The sequence below is a fragment of the Scyliorhinus torazame genome, chromosome 2 (genome assembly GCF_047496885.1).
Source record: "Scyliorhinus torazame isolate Kashiwa2021f chromosome 2, sScyTor2.1, whole genome shotgun sequence".
NCBI classification, from domain to species: Eukaryota; Metazoa; Chordata; class Chondrichthyes; order Carcharhiniformes; family Scyliorhinidae; genus Scyliorhinus; species Scyliorhinus torazame.
Window position 1 is genome coordinate 23,378,748 of NC_092708.1, and position 17,475 is coordinate 23,396,222.

A 17,475-nucleotide genomic window follows, 5' to 3' on the forward strand; every position below is an offset into this window, starting at 1 on the left:
GTCTGCAAGTTCTCCCCGTGTCTGCGTGGGTTTCCTACGGGTGCTCCGGTTTCTTCCCACAAGTCCTGAAAGACATGCTTTAGGTAATTTGGACATTCTGAATTCTCCCTCTGTACCCGAACAGGCGCCGGAATGTGGCGACTCGGGCTTTTCACAGTAACTTCATTGCAGTGTTAATGTAAGCCTACTTGTGACACTAATAAAGATTATTATTATTTTTTTATTGCGTATTGTTCTGGCTCACAGACACCATAACAAGGTAATGGCTGCATTGCAGCAGGTGCTTGATCATGTCGATCCCATCAAACTCTTAATCATTACGGTGGTCAAGTACAAGTAGCTTGTTGCCGATAACAAACAATTGAAAGAAAAACTGATTAGCGTAGAATCATAGCATCCATATAGTGCGGAAGCAAGCCATTTGGCCCATTGAGTCTGCACCAACTCTCTGAAAGAGCACCCCACTCAAGCCCACTCCCCCGTCCTATCCCCACCTCACCAGCACATCTTTGGCCCGTGGGAGGAAACCGTTGCACCTGGAGGAAACCCACGCAGACACGGGAAGGACGTGCAGACTCCGCCCAGACAGTCGCCCGAGGCCAGAATTGAACCCGGGTCTCGGGTGCTGTGATGCAGCAGTGCTAACCACTGTGCTACCGTGCTGCCTTCGTAGAGGACCAACGTTTATGTGCAAAAGATGAGTTTGCCAATGAAAATCAAAAATTGGCGAGAACACTTGAGTGTAATAATAATAATAACATTTATAGGCTTACATTAACACTGCAATGAAGTTGCTGTGAAAAACCCCTAGTCGCCACACTCTGGTGCCTGTTGGTGTACGGAGGGAGAATTCAGAATGCCCAAATTACCTAACAAGCACATCCAGAGGAAACCCACACAGACACGGGGTGAACGCGCAGACTCTGCACAGTGACCCTGGCAGGAATCGAACCCGGGTCCCTGGCGCTGTGAAGCAACAGTGCTAACCACTGTGCTACCGTGCCACAGTAAAATAAATTGCTTATCAATCACGACAGTTGGTTGAATGCTGAATTAAAAATCAGAACTGATGAACTGTTAGTACTTTATCATGAAAAGGATAATGTGATTAGATATAGAATTATGTCTCCTGGACAACAATTGGGCTGTGGACTTAAGTGAAACATTCTTTGCCGAGTTAAGGACTGAGAAAAGAAGAACAGGAAATACAAGCATTGAGTTATGATAATTCAGTGATGCTCAAATCCTGCTGATCCTTCTTGTTACAACTATTTACTTCTGTTTTGGTTCAACATTGTGAATTGCATAATACAATATGTGTAATTGTGAAACTAAATGAAATGTTTACCGTAATAGTTTGTAATAAGCTATTTGTTATTGCAAAGTAAAGTTCAAGAAACTGTAAAGAAATCTTCACTGTGGTGAAGCTTGCTTTCTTCCAAGGAATTAAAGGTACTACCAGGTTGCCACACTACCAGAAGGATGTGAAGGCTTTGGAGAGGGCGCAGAGGGGGTTTACCAGTATGTTAGCTGGTCTGGAGGGTGTTAGCTGTGTGGAGAGGCTGAATAGACTCTGACTTGTTGCGCTTTTTAATGAGTGGAATACTATCCCACCAGCGTCACCAATAATGTTGCTCTTTTGGCACCAATAATGTTGCCAAATTAACTAGATATGGCAGTTATTGATGATAATATTGCTTTTCAGAGTCACCAGGTATTAATTGATACCACCACAAGGCTTTACGTGATATCGATGAAAGAACAAACAACCAGTTAGTCAGTTCAAGTTCAAAGATAGTTTATTTACACACAAGGATTACTTCGACATGCAACATAAAACACTACAAGTTAAACTACACCTAACAACCACAATAACCTATACTGAACTTCAGGGCAACCGGCCCTTTGCAGATGAACAAGGCCTTTGTTCAGATCTTGCTTGGCTGGGTAGAAGAAGTGGCTTCATTTCTGCTGGGCTCATCCGTCTGGCAGCGATCGTTGGTCTTGAACTTGACTTCTGGTCGTAATGCTACACTTGGTTTTAGGCGTAGACCGGGGCCAACAGAGACCCAACACATGGCTGTGTCTCTTTTTATCCCTCTTGGATTTCGCACTCTTTGGGGCTTAGCTTTGGACCCAATAATTCGAAAGCCTTCGATCACTGCCTTCAATTTTGGCCAATAAAGGGGCGGGTGCCTTGATGGCGGGGCGAGTCCTGAGCGGTCATTAACCTTGGCTGTTTGGGCTTTCTTAGCAAAGGGAGTGGCATCGGTTAGTCTGCATCTGTATCGGTTACCTGAATATAGTCCTTTTGTTCTGGGGAAATGGGCCATTAGAATGCAAACGATCTGGGGTTTCGATCGCGTCTAGCTATCTGGGTTGCAAATACACACACAGGCTCTGAGTGTGTCTGAGTTCTGGGTTGGCCATAATTCACATGGTCCTTTGCAGGTGGCCATCTGAGATGGCTACATCCCTGAACGCGAAGCGTGGTGGATCACACTGTTCATCCCTTATCCATCCATGGTGTGCCGGTTACCCTTGGTCAAGGACAGGTTCTACACTACTCTGTCCTATGTCTTGGAGCATTCACCTAAGTTTTATGAACACATCATACATTCATAATCTCTAAGGGGTCACTATAAAACATTCAACTATTGCATATTTAACTTATTCGCAAAAGGGAATATCTAACTATCACTATCTAAGCTACCCTCATGCTGCTGGCAAATATAAAAAGGAACTTATGTACAATATAAAATTTTTAAACCAATGGCAGCATCACATTTCTACTTAACTTATCAACGTTACAGAGGTGTACAATCTTTATTTTTATCGGTGGTTACATTGTTTGTTGGGTTGGGTGAATTCCGAAGAGGGGGGCTCGGAGTGTATATATCGGGGAGCGGGAGGCTCTTTTTCGCTCTTTGCAGAGTCTAAGTGTCTGGATGACACTGCAGATTATCGCTATCACCAGAAGGGCCTCTACTGTATCGGAAAGGGAATACCATTTAACAATGTTTTCACACCAAGTGGGGGTATCAGTGTTTATCTCTATGTGTGGTGTGGTGTCCGGGCTAGGGGTATCACGTTGTGTGGTCATGTTCGGGGCTGGTGTGGTGTAGGGTACAAAAGCTTGTAACTCGCGCAGTTGTAGGAGTCCAGCGATGATCACAATGGAGGTCATATGTCCTGTCTTCTGTTCTTCGTATATTCCTGGGGGAGCAAGCATAATATCTATTATTATCGTTGGTTAACATCTCGTTTTGTTTGTCTTTCCCTCCTTAACTTCAATTACCCATTAGAATCGTCACCATCTGTGACTCCCTCATTTTTTTTTGAAAAACCATTTTGGAGAGACAAGAAATGCAAATTCTTAAAGTGCAGAGACTCTCACAGCTTGTGGTCGATGCATGGAGTGGGAGGACAATGTATTCGACTAGTCTTTCTTAAATCACAACCATGGGAGGTTGAGGCTTATCTTAACCAGCCAAATTTTAGGGCGGCCGGTTTTATAGAGTTTCTTCGTCCCAGGGTCCAGAAGTAGTTCGCGTATAGCAGCATATATGTGGCAACCAAGTGTGTCAAACATGTAAATAGCAGGTGGGGAAGATACCAAAGAGTCGCGGAAGGTAAAGAGTTGAGTGTACAGACTGTGGCAAAGGGCATCCTTTAAGCCACAATAAAAGCAGAGAAGTGAAAACTAGGACCTGGCAAAGACAGTGAAAAGTGTAAAGAACCATTCCAGAGTACTCAAAGTGATGGGAACATGAGGTGCGTGTGGGCCGCGGCAGGGCAAGAATGGGTGGAATCCCCGGGTAGGACGGTGATCAGTGCCGTTGCTCCACTACCTGGGTTACCGTAACGAGCGGAAAGAATTTGTAACACATGTGAGATCCAACAATTGTTCCTTTAACGGCCATTGGTCAGTAAATGGCGTTGGAAGAGTAACTATGACTGTAATTAATGTCATGATGTGGAGATGCCGGCGTTGGACTGGGGTGAGCACAGTACGAAGTCTTACAACACCAGGTTAAAGTCCAACAGGTTTGTTTCGATGTCACTAGCTTTCGGAGCGCTGCTCCTTCCTCAGGTGAATGAAGAGGTACCTTTTCATTCACCTGAGGAAGGAGCAGCGCTCCGAAAGCTAGCGACATCAAAACAAACCTGTTTGACTTTAACCTGGTGTTGTAAGACTTCGTACTGTAATTAATGTGTCAGGCCCACATTAATTAAAACCATGTAGCAATAAGAAAGAAAGAAGGCGGGCAGGCTCCATCAGTAAATAGGACACCGTAAATCTCATGCGGTTCCTATTTCTCATCATCTGGACACCTCAGGGTTCTGTATCGAAAAGTGTTGTAAAAGGGTTACCGTAACAGGAGTCAGAGCGGAATCGCCACCATCTCCCGGTTGCCAGACTCGTGTCTGCCGTTTTTGTGCCGTGCCCGCGTGGACCATCATGGAATCTGAATTGTCATGTCTAACCAGTCTACAAAAGTTGCCGCGGTGTCAAAGAGGGGTTCGCTTGTCGTGAGGGGCGGTGGCAGCAAAGGGCAAATTACTGTTGTCGGGCGGTGGCTCTGGCTGTGGAAGGGGATATTGGGGGCCAAACCTGTCCTGGTCGTGGTTCCAGGGGCTGGAGTGACTGGAGCCGGGGAGGTTGTACCAGTAGTCAGTGATCATGGTCAATTCGGGGAGACTGGCGCTATCGTCTGAATCAAGCTCAAGGTGGAAAGTCGTACTTGTGGGCGGAGACAAGGTCGGGTCGGTGGGCGTGGACGTGCTGTCATGGCTGGGGGAGTGTTGGACTCGGTTGTCGATGGGCGGGGTGGAATCGTCTGCTATTGCCAGGGAGTTGTGGTGTGAGTGGCTACATTGGGTTCCATAGACTTTGAGATGGTTGATGTGGAACAAACCAGTTTTATCATTGGGGTACGTTATCTTGTACACAGAAGGGCTCACTTTGTCCGAAATGGAGTAGGGGCCTGCAAATTTAGGAGAGAGGAACAAACTGGGAATGTACAGGGAAACCATCACTTGCTGACCGACTGTATACTCTACGGGGTGGACTGTTTTATCAAAGCAGGTCTTACTCTGCTTTTTCCTAGCGCCTAGTCGGACACCTGCAGCAAGCTGTGCTGCTTTAATATTTTCCGTGACATGTTGGACCGCTTTTTCATGGTTGAGGGCGGTGACTGTGGGGCTTGCCAAATCGAGACCTAATAAATATTCAGTTCCTTTCATGGGCCGTCCGGTCATGAGAGCGTGGGGGGTGAAACCTGTGGAACTGGATACTGTGTTCCTAATAAACATAAGGGCAAATGAGAGGACTGTGTCCCATGTGGTGTTATGCTGTTGCACCATTTTTCTAATGGTCGCTTTCAAGGTGCGATTCATTCGTTCAACAATGCCGCTGGATTGGGGGTTATACGCTATGTGAAATTTTTGCTTGATTCCAAAAATCGTTCGGAAATTTTGCATGACTCTGCCAGTGAAATGGGAACCTTGGTCTGACTCAATGCTGCGGGGAAGACCCCAGCGTGTAAATATCTGTTGGGTCAAAATCTTAGCTGTGGCTTTCGCTGTGTTCGTCTGGGAGGTGTGGTGTTGGGTGTTCTGACACACAGATGAGCCAACACAGTTGCATATGGTACAACGCTTCTTTATTTAAACTTACTATTTACAGTTTGGTCTTTGCACTCTGCACGTGGGGGGCTCCCTGCTTGTGGTGTTTTAACAGCTCTTTCTTGTTCCCTTCTCCCCAGACCTACTGACCACCAGGTGTCGTGCTCGTGCTTTTTATGTGGTTGGTGTTCTTGTCTGTGATTGGTTGTGGTGTTGTGTACTCTGATTTGCCTGTTAGTGTGTCCATCATGATGTGTGTGTTTAAATATCATGACATCCCCCCTTTTTACAAAGATATGTGCCTACGTGGTAATAAATATGATCGTGACGTGAGTGCATCTAAGAGTGTGTGTGTGTGCCGTGTGCAGCATGTGCATATGACGGAACTATGTACATGGGGCGATGTCGGGTGCGTCACATGAACCAAGTTGTACCATAACATAACAGAAATGCGAACGAGAGAAGAAGAAAAAAAAACTTGAACAGTTGTCCAGTCAGACGACATCTGGAACGATAAACAACAACAGGTTATCATGTAAAATTGTGCAACTTGTTAAACATATGAACTGTATTATAAGTCCAGTCTAATGGGCTTGCGACGAATTCGGGTTGACCGCCTCAAGGGTGGATCAAGAACCACCGGCTGCTGTGCAGGCATGGCCATGGGTGGCGATGGAAAGGGCGTGATGTGCGGCAGCTCCACAAAGTCATCCTCGGAAGCCTGTTGAGGATCTGGCGTGCTGTGTGGCTGTGAGCGTGGAAGTCGGCGAAGGGCGCGCCGATTGCGGCGACGCACGGAACCATCCGGCATGCGAACCAGGAACGAGCGGGGAGCCACTTGTCGGAGGACTTCGGCCGGTGCTGACCAGCCACCATACGGTTGATGGACGCGTACTTTGTCTCCGGAGGACAGGGGGGGCAGGTCCGTCGCTCGTGTGTCGTACCGACCTTTCTGGCGATCACGCTGCAGTTGCATGTTCCGAAGAACCGCCTCATGGTCTGTTGTCGGTGCCAGGACGGAAGGTACCGTCGTCCTGAGGGAGCGACCCATTAGTAGCTGCGCTGGCGAGAGGCCCGTGGATAACGGGGCCGATCGATAGGCCAGCAAGGCAAGGTTAAAGTCCGATCCGGCATCAGCCGCCTTGCACAGGAGCCGCTTGGCGATGTGGACACCCTTTTCAGCCTTCCTGTTCGATTGTGGATGCAGAGGGCTGGATGTCACATGAGTGAAACCATATGCTGCGGCAAAGGACGACCATTCACGGCTGGCAAAACAAGGTCCATTGTCTGACATGACAGTCCTTGGAATGCCATGGCGAGCAAACGTTTCCTTGCAGGCCCCAATGACTGCGGACGACGTCAGATCATGGAGAGGCATGACTTCCGGGTAGTTTGAGAAGTAGTCTATAATAACAACGTAATCTCTGCCGAGCGCGTGAAATAGGTCAACACCCACCTTCGCCCAGGGGGACGTCACCATCTCGTGTGGTAGAAGTGTTTCCGGAGGTTGCGCCGGCTGAAACCTCTGACAGGTTGTGCAGTTGAGCACCATGTTGGCTATGTCTTCATTAATACCCGGCCAATATACCGCCTCCCGGGCCCTTCGTCTGCATTTTTCGACGCCCAAGTGGCCTTCGTGTAGTTGATGAAGAATCATCTGGCGCACGCTGTGCGGAATAACGATCCTGTGCGATTTCATAAGGACCCCGTCTATATTGGTGAGATCATCTCGCACATTATAAAACTGGGGGCACTGCCCTTTTAGCCACCCTTCCGTCATGTGGCGCATCACTCGCTGCAGAAGGGGGTCAGTCGCCGTCTCTGCGCGTATGTGGGCCAGACTAGGATCATCAGCTGGCAGATTTGCTGCTGTCAGAGTCACGTGTGCCTCAATTTGACGCACGAACCCCTCTGCATCTGGTGGTGTGCTCACTGCTCGGGAAAGAGTGTCCGCCACGATGAGTTCCTTCCCCGGAGTGTAGATCAGTTCAAAATCGTACCTCCTGAGTTTAAGTAAGATGCGCTGGAGGCGAGGAGTCATGTCGTTCAGGTCTTTGTTAATGATGTTGACCAGGGGGCGGTGGTCAGTTTCGACCGTGAATCGTGGCAGGCCATACACATAGTCGTGGAACTTGTCCAGTCCAGTTAACAAGCCCAGGCATTCTTTTTCGATTTGCGCGTAGCGCTGTTCGGTAGGGGTCATGGCTCGTGAGGCATACGCAACCGGGGCCCATGATGACGTGCTGTCTTTTTGCAGGAGTACCGCTCCAATACCAGATTGGCTGGCGTCTGTTGAGATCTTTGTAGGGCGAGTCGTGTCAAAGAAGGCCAGCACTGGTGCCGTGACCAGTTTGTGCTTGAGCTCCTACCATTCCCGCTGATGTGATTGGTGCCAGTTGAATTCCGTCGATTTTTTTACGAGATGGCGCATATTTGTTGTATGAGAAGCCAGGTTGGGAATGAACTTCCCAAGGAAGTTGACCATGCCCAGGAATCTTAAGACAGCCTTCTTGTCAGCCAGTCGTGGCATGGCTGTGATGGCGCTAACCTTGTCTGCATCGGGACGGACCCCGGACCTTGAGATGTGGTCCCCGAGGAATTTCAGCTCCGTCTGGCCGAAGGCACACTTCGCACGGTTGAGACGCAGGCCATTTTGTCGTATGCGGGTAAAGACACGTCGTAGACGATGCATGTGTTCCTGCGGAGTGGTGGACCAAATGATGATATCGTCCACATATACACGTACCCCTTCGATGCCTTCCATCATCTGCTCCATAATGCGGTGGAATACTTCAGATGCCGAAATGATGCCGAATGGCATCCGGTTGTAGCAGAATCTGCCAAAAGGGGTGTTGAATGTGCATAGTCTTCGGCTGGCCGGGTCCAGTTGGATCTGCCAGAATCCTTTGGACGCATCCAATTTAGTGAATATCTTGGCTCGCGCCATCTCGCTGGTGAGGTCTTCTCGTTTCAGGATGGGATAGTGTTCCCGCATGATGTTGTTATTCAGATCTTTTGGATCTATACATATACGGAGCTCGCCAGAGGGCTTCTTTACACAGACCATGGAGCTGACCCATGGCGTGGGCTCCGTGACCTTGGATAGGACCCCTTGGTCCTGAAGAATCTGCAGTTGTGCCTTGAGGCGGTCTTTGAGAGGCGCAGGAACCCTGCGAGGTGCGTGAACGACAGGGATGGCGTCCGGTCTGAGTCGAATCTTGTACGTGTGTGGCAATGTCCCCATGCCTTCAAAAACCTCCTGGTTGTGAGCGAGGAGGGAATGGAGATTTGCGTGGAACTCAGCATCCGGGAAGTCGGATATCTCATCTGGAGAGAGAGACATAATGCGCTGTACCAGGTGAAGGACCTTACACGCCTGTGCGCCCAGTAACGAGTCCTTTGATGAGCCGACAACTTCGAAGGGGAGTGTGGCCGTGTACCTCTTGTGAGTCACCTGTAGCTGGCAAGATCCTATGGACGGGATGACGTTCCCGTTATAGTCAACCATCTTAAGCCGGGATGGTGTGATGGGTGGTTTGACCTTCATGGCCTGGACTGCAGAGTAAGCAATCAGGTTGGCGGATGCGCCGGTGTCCAGACAGAAGGCGACGCGCGATCGGTTGACCGTCAGGGTGGCACACCACTCATCGGCTGGATTGATGGCATTGACCTTGTTGACATCAATGACGGAAACTCGGAAGGCATCCTGGTCATCTGCATCACTTAACTGGAAGTCTTGATGCGTGGGCTGGACGGTCCTGACTCGTCTGCGAGGTTGTCGAGGATGCGCCGGATCCATGGGTTGAGCCGCACGACAGTGGGCTGCGTAGTGGCCCATCGTGGCACATCTGTGGCACTGTCGGTTTTTTGCAGGACATTGCCCTTTTAAGTGTAGACCTCCACAATTGCCGCACGTCATGACGTCACGGCGTTCGTTGCGCCACTGCGCATGCGCAGTGCGATCTTGCGGTGGGCGCGCCTGCGCAGTGCGTCCCTCGTTGTGGCCGTTATTTTTGGCGCGCACCTGCGCGGGAGACCGCGAAAAGCGCGGGAAGCGGCCGCTGTCGTCCGGGCCGTGGGTCGGGAAGTAATCGACGGCCTGGATGCGTTCGACGTCGTGGGCGGCCTGGCTTGCCGATTCGACGGCTGGGGACCCCCTCCGTGCCAACTCAGACGCCTGAAATCGGGCAAAACGGCAGGTAGCATTTTCATGGAGGACACAGGCTTCCACAGCAGACGCTAAGGTGAGGCTTTTCATTTTAAGAAGCTGCTGGCGTAGGCCACTAGAGGCAACGCCAAAAACAATCTGGTCCCTGATCATGGACTCTGTAGTGGTGCCGTAACCGCAGGACTGCGCTAGAATCCGGAGGTGCGTCAAAAAGGGTTGAAAAAGCTCCTCCTTACCTTGCAGGCGTTGCTGAAAGATGTATCTTTCAAAACTTTCATTTACTTCAACTTGAAAGTGCTGGTCCAGTTTGAGGATGACCGTGTCATATTTGGCCTGGTTTTCGCCTTCTTCGAACACCAGTGAGTTAAAGACATCGGTTGCGTGCGGGCCTGCGTAGAAGAGGAGCATTGCAATCTTCGAGTCATCCGAGACATTCTGTTTTTCGGTGGCACGGATGTACAGGTCAAATCGCTGCCTGTAGAGCTTCCAGTTGGTGCCTAGGTTCCCCGTGACTTGCATCGGCTGCGGTTTGCCGGTGTGGTCCATGTCCAGAATGGCAGGTTAGTAGGCAGGTATCGATCCACTCCTGTACCATGTGGTGTTGGGTGTTCTGACACACAGATGAGCCAACACAGTTGCATATGGTACAACGCTTCTTTATTTAAACTTACTATTTACAGTTTGGTCTTTGCACTCTGCACGTGGGGGGCTCCCTGCTTGTGGTGTTTTAACAGCTCTTTCTTGTTCCCTTCTCCCCAGACCTACTGACCACCAGGTGTCGTGCTCGTGCTTTTTATGTGGTTGGTGTTCTTGTCTGTGATTGGTTGTGGTGTTGTGTACTCTGATTTGCCTGTTAGTGTGTCCATCATGATGTGTGTGTTTGAATATCATGACAGGAGGGAAATGCTTCTACCCATTTTGTAAATGTGTCAATTACCACTAATACATATTTGAAACTTTCTCCAAGGGGGGAGGGGGCCAATGTAGTCGAGTTGCAAATTTGTCCAAGGGCCATTAACAGGTCGGGTGTGTCTCAATTGTCCCTTCTTGGAGTACCTTTCAGGATTGTTCTGTGCACAGATTAAACAATTCTCAACATAATGCGTGACGTGTGCTTTTAAATCGGGCCACCAACACAAAGGTCTTAAATGGGCAATAGTATTGTCTATCCCCTGATGTCCGTGTCCGTCATGAAACTGGTAAATTATCTGGTTTTTGTCCTGGGTGGGGACCACATAAATTCCATTTTTCAAAACTATACCGTCCTGTACCATCAGTGAGTGCTTGAATTTGTCATAGGGGGGCTGGGAAGTTACCGTCTAAAACTTGCTTAAGAATGTCGTGTGCCTTTTGGGCCTGGGCTAAATCTAGATATTGGTCTGAGAAACCTGGACTGCGTGTATCGGTTCACTTTCGAGGGGGTTGCCAAAAGTGTCTGTGGCGTGATCCTGACTTGGCTAAGGCGTCTGCCTTTACGTTACCGGGTGGGGAGGAACGATGATGGCTTCTCACTTTGATTATGCCATATGTGCGGTCTTTTGCTGTCTTAAGGATATGCTTCAACAATGGGGCTGAGGGTAGGGGTTTACCATCAGTGGATACGAATCCTTGAGATTCCCACAGGGGCAGGAATTCTGTAAAGCTATTGCACACATATAAACTGTCCGAACGTATGTCCGCTGGGGTCGGAAAGGAATCTGGGTGCTGCACTACATATGCTATAGCTGCTAATTCGGCTGCTTGTTATCCTAGTTGGCCGGGCAATTTTAAAGATATTTCCTCTAATGCGCGTCCCTGTGCGTCTTCCACATAAATTCCACAACAGTTAGTCAATGGTGGAGGAAATGTCCACATATATCTTTAAAGCGTTGTCCATGGTCTGGGGATTCTGTGAATGAAGAGGTATGTTCCAGAAACACATATATAGACAAATTCAAAGATGCCAAACAATGCTAGGAATGCGAGCATTAGCAGGTGATTAAATCTTTACAGATCCAGAGATGGGGTAACCCCAGGTTAAAGAGGTGCGAATTGTATCATACGCTGCAGGAAAGGATGTCCCGAAGCGTGGTACATTGGCGAGACCATGCAGACGCTGCGACAACAAATGAACGGACATCGCGCAACAATCACCAGGCAGGAATGTTCCCTTCCAGTCGGGGAACACTTCAGCAGTCAAGGGCATTCAGCCTCTGATCTCCGGGTAAGCGTCCTCCAAGGCGGCCTTCAGGACGCGCGACAACGCAGAATCGCCGAGCAGAAACTTATAGCCAAGTTCCGCACACATGAGTGCGGCCTCAACCGGGACCTGGGATTCATGTCGCATTACATTCATCCCCCACCATCTGGCCTGCAAAATCCTACCAACTGTCCTGGCTTGATACAATTCACACCTCTTTAACCTGGGGTTACCCCATCTCTGGATCTGTAAAGATTTAATCACCTGCTAATGGTCGCATTCCGAGCATTGTTTGGTATCTTTGAATTTGTCTATATATGTGTTTCTGGAACATACCTCTTCATTCACCTGAGGAAGGAGCAGCGCTCTGAAAGCTAGTGACATCGAAACAAACCTGTTGGACTTTAACCTGGTGTTGTAAGACTTCGTACTGTGTATGTAGGCAGGGAAACCGAACAGCGTAACAATACTATGGAGGGTTTTTATGACGGTGGTTGCGGTCATGTCGGGGCAGGGGATGGCGAATGGGAACCGGGAGTACTCGGAAATCACGTTCAGGAAGTACGTGTTGCGGTCGGTGGGGGGGAGGGGGCCTTTGAAATCCATACTGAGGCGTTCAAAGGGACGGGAAGCCTTTATCAGGTGCGCTTTCTCTGGCCTGTAGAAGTGCGGCTTGCACTCCGCGCAGATTTGGCAATTCCTGGTGGCTGTCCTGACCTCCTCGATGGAGTAGGGCAGATTGCGGGTCTTGATGAAATGGAAAAATCGAGTGATCGCCGGGTGGCAGATGTCCTCGTGGAGGGCTCGGAGGCGGTCCACTTGTGCGTTGGCACATGTGCCGCAGGATAGGGCATCAGGAGGCCCGTTTAGCTTCCCGGGACGATACAAGATCTCATAGTTGTAGGTGGAGAGTTCGATCCTCCACCGTAAGATCTTGTCGTTTTTTTATCTTGCCCCTCTGTGCATTATCGAACATGAAAGCAACCGACCGTTGGTCAGTGAGGAGAGTGAATCTCCTGCCGGCCAGGTAATTCCTCCAATGTCGCAGTTTCTACTATGTCGCGGGCCTCCTTTTCGACTGAGGAATGGCGGATTTTGGAAGTGTGGAGGGTGCGTGAGAAGAAGGCCATGGGTCTGCCCGCTTGGTTGAGGGTGGCCGCCAGAGCTACACCGGACGCGTCGCTGTCGACCTGGAAGGGGAGGGACTCGTCGATGGCGTGCATCGTGGCCTTTGCAATGTCTGCTTTGATGCGGCTGAAGGCCTGGCAGGCCTCTATCGACAGGGGATAAACTGTGGATTGGATCAGTGGATGGCCTTGGCTGCATAGTTGGGGACCCCTGGCATAGTACGAAAACAAACCTCGCCAGCGCTTCAGGGCCTTGGAGCAGTGCGGAAGGGGGAACTCCATAAGGGGACACATGTGTTCAGGGTCGGGGCCTATAACTCCATTATCCACTACGTAGCCGAGGATGGCTAGGCGGTCGGTGCTGAACACGCATTTATCCTTGTTATACGTGAGGTTAAGGATTTTTGCGATCTGGAGGAATTTTCGGAGGTTGGTGTCGTGGTCCTGCTGGTCGTGGCTGCAAATGGTGACATTATCGAGGTACGGGAATGTGGCCCGTAAACCGTAATGGTCAACCATTCGGTCCATCTCTCGTTGGAAGACCGAGACCCCATTAGTGACACCGAAGGGAACCCTTAAGAAATGAAATGAAAATGAAAATCGCTTATTGTCACAAGTAGGCTTCAAATGAAGTTACTGTGAAAAGCCCCTAGTCGCCACATTCCGGCGCCTGTTCGGGGAGGCTGGAACGGGAAGTGGTAGAGCCGCCCATCTGCCTCGAAGGCAGTGTATTTGCGGTCACTAGTGCGGATGGGGAGCTGGTGGTAGGCGGACTTAAGATCCACCGTGGAAAAGTCCTTGTATTGCGCGATCCTGTTGACCAGGTCGGATATGCGGGGGAGAGGGTACGCATCAAGCTGCGTAAACCTGCTGATGGTCTGACTGTAGTCGATGACCATCCTATGCTTCTCCCTGGTCTTTACAACCACCACTTGAGCTCTCCAGGGACTGTTGCTAGCCTCAATGACACCTTCCCTCAGTAACCGTTGGACCTCTGACCTGATGAAGGTCCGGTCCTGGGCACTGTACCGTCTGCTCCTGCTGGCGACTGGTTTGCAATCCGGGGTGAGGTTCGCAAACAGGGAAGGGGGATCGACCTTGAGGGTCGCGAGGCTGCAGACAGTGAGGGGCGGTATAGGGCCGCCAAATTTGAAAGTTAGACTTTGGAGGTTGCACTGAAATTCCAACCCTAGGAGTGTGGCCGCGCAGAGGTGGGGAAGGACGTAGAGTCGGTAGTTTTTGAACTCCCGTCCCTGGACCGTGAGGTTAGCTGCACAAAACGCCTTGATCTCTACTGAGTGAGATCCGTGGGCTGGGAGATTTTTTGATTAACGGGGTGGACAGGGAGAGAACAGCGCCTTACTGTGTCGGGGTGTATGAAGCTCTCCGTGCTCCCAGAGTTGATTAGGCAGGACGTTTCATGCCCATTGATAAGCACCGTCGTCGTAGCAGTCAAGAGTGTTCGGGGCCGAGACTGGTCCAGGGTCACCGAGGCTAATCGTGGCAGCAGTTGGATGTTCTCTTCGGGCGGTGTGTGGTCAGCCGAACTGGGGTCCTGGAGGTCCATCCAAGATGGCGGCGCCCACTGGTCGCACATGGCTGGGGGTGCACAAAATGGCGGCGCCCATCCATCGCACGTGGCGTCCGCGGGACAAGGTGGCAGCGCCCGGAGGCCACACGTAGCCCTGGAGGAGGAAGATGGCCGCACGGGGTCCATGGAGAGGGTTGTGGTGGCGGTCCGTATTCGCCGCCGGAGACCGCAGCGACCGCCCGGGCCTGGCATACCGCTACGAAGTTGCCGTATCCGTTGCAGTTGGATGAACGGGCCGAACAGCGCTGTCGGGGGTGCTTGGCTTGCCCGCAAAAATAGCAGCGGGGCCCCCCTGGGTTGCCAGGCCATCTCGCAGCTCAAGCTTGTGGGGGGATGGGAGATGCCTCAGGGTCGGCCACATCCAGGGAGCTGGCAAAGGCCCGTGCCTCCTTGAGGCCTAGTGTCTCTTTCTTCAGTAATCGCTGGCGGATTTGGGAGGACAGCATACCTGCAACAAAAGCGTCCCAAATCAAAAGTTCTGTGAGGTCATTTGCTGAAACTTGCGGGCAGCTGCAGTTTCTCCCCAACACCAGGAGCGCACGGTAGAATTCTTCCAGTGATTCCCCAGGGATTTGTCGCCTCATCGCTAGTAGATGTCGGGCGTAGACCTGGTTTACAGGGCGAATATAATGTCCTTTCAGCAGTTCCATTGCAGCATCGAAATTGTCCGCGTCCTCGATGAGGGTGTAGATTTCTGGGCTCACCCTCGAGTGCAGAACTTGTAGTTTCTGTTCTCCCGTGGGTGTGTTTTCGGCCGTCCCGAGATATCCATTGAAGCACGCCAGCCAGTGCTTGAAGGTTGCCGCTGAGTTTGCCGCGTGGGGGGCTGAGTTGCAGACACTCTGGCTTGCTTTGGAGGTCCATTCTTTAAAAACTAGCGTATTAAATTGATGCACGATTAATAACTCCAGAAGCGAGGTTGGAGACAACTGATCGCTTTAATACGCTAGATGTTTCCCCCAGCAGCACAGGTACAGAAGAAAGCTGCTGGGGCGGCACGGGCTCTTATACCCCGCCTTGCAGGGCGGAGCTAACATGCAGGCTTAACCAATGGGAACAAGTACATTCTCCACCAATGGTATTCCGGCATTACCAGGTACCGTAATCCTTCTAACACAGACTGTTCCTGATCTGCCTTCCTATGTAGGGATTGTTCCCAAGCTCTGGAGGGTCGCTTTAAAACCCAAACTTCATTATGTGTGGCGTCTGCGGGGTCGTAATTTACACAAGCCTTCTGACCTGCTTTTGTGGCGTGGGAGACTCAACTTGTTTCATCATTATCCAAGTGTGCGCGGTTCAAATCTCCAAATACTGCTTTAAAATGGATCCAAAGGCGACCTGCAAATGCAGTCGGAAGCTCGCCCCTCTTTTGCCTACAACGGTTCAAACCTTCTACGGGGTCTCCCTTGTTGTACCCGATCGCATCTAAAATGGCCGTTTTCATTTCTTGTCGGCTTCCTCCTCCTACATTCTGGGGTTCTGGTAAAGCAGAGCTAACGGATGGGTCAAGGCTCATTGCTATAAGTTTAACTTCCTCCCTTTCGTCTAGACCGGGCATAACCGTTTGCTGTCGTACTCTCTCAAAAACATTATGTGGGTCTGCGGTGGGTTCGAATGGATCAATCTTAGCGCGGGCATCTCTCAATTGGGTGATGGATAATGGGGTGGTGTAAACGCAATCGGGCTCCTCCCGATCCTATGACTTGCGCTGTGTGGTGACCGGATTCATGGGGGTGTGTGCTGCCTGTGCAGTCGATGGTGTGGGTGCTTTCCTTTTCGGGGCCTGGGGGGCTCTATTGTGATTTTCGGTATTCTCCACATACCTCTGGGCGGTTTCATTTAGTTCTTGCCAATTGGGGCCGTTCTCCTCATCTAAAGTTTGTCCAAAGGTATCTCTAAATCCGTTTTGCACTGACAGCAGTGACTGCAACCTCTCTATTTGTCGTCTACATTTCGCGTGATCTACTGTGCTGTCTTTGTTCTGTAGTGGAGCTGTGGAGCGCTCGTAAAGCTGCCTTTAAATCCGCGCATTGTCTTGTTAACTGTGCTACCTACTGTTCTGTCTCTTCTCGTACCAAAACTGCGTGCTGTGCATCTTGGTCGGCTTTATCGCACTGGGTCTGAAAGCTGCTAAGGTGAACTAAACAAGATTGGTGTGCCCGTTTGGCATCAGCCATCTCTTTATCTTTAGCTGCCAACAGTTCCCGGAGTTGCTTATTAATCTTTTCACATTCACTGTAGTTTCCCTCACTCTTCTCCTCTTTCTCAACTAGCTGTCTGCAGAGCGTCCTCATGACCTCCCCTGTGCCTCGCAACTGTGCCAAACAGGACACTATTGCCATCGGCTTTCGAACTTCCCCAGCGTTTTCTTATGTACCTCGGTTAGGTTGTCCCACCAGGGTTGTCCTATGCTTCCTGGACCCGACTCTTCATTTGAACAAAACTCGGACCAAAGGGGCCATCCTTTCCCCTTCAAATACTTCCTCAACTCTTCTTCGCATATGGGGCACTGTTCTGCTCTGTTGGTCACTGCGACCTCGGGTTCCTGCGGGTTCATTAGGCGTTCCATCACTTTTGTGGCCATTGCTACTATTATCTCTGTTTTCCTACCGTTAATCTCTGTTTTCCTACCTCTAAGTTCTCTTTTGCTCTGCTTCTAACTTCTCTTTTCCTAACGTCAATTTGGGACAGGGGCAATAAGGCGGTGATTCGAACAGTGGGTATGGCCTAGGCTATTTTCTGGTTCACAATACTCACAATAGTGTTACGCAAAATCTAATCA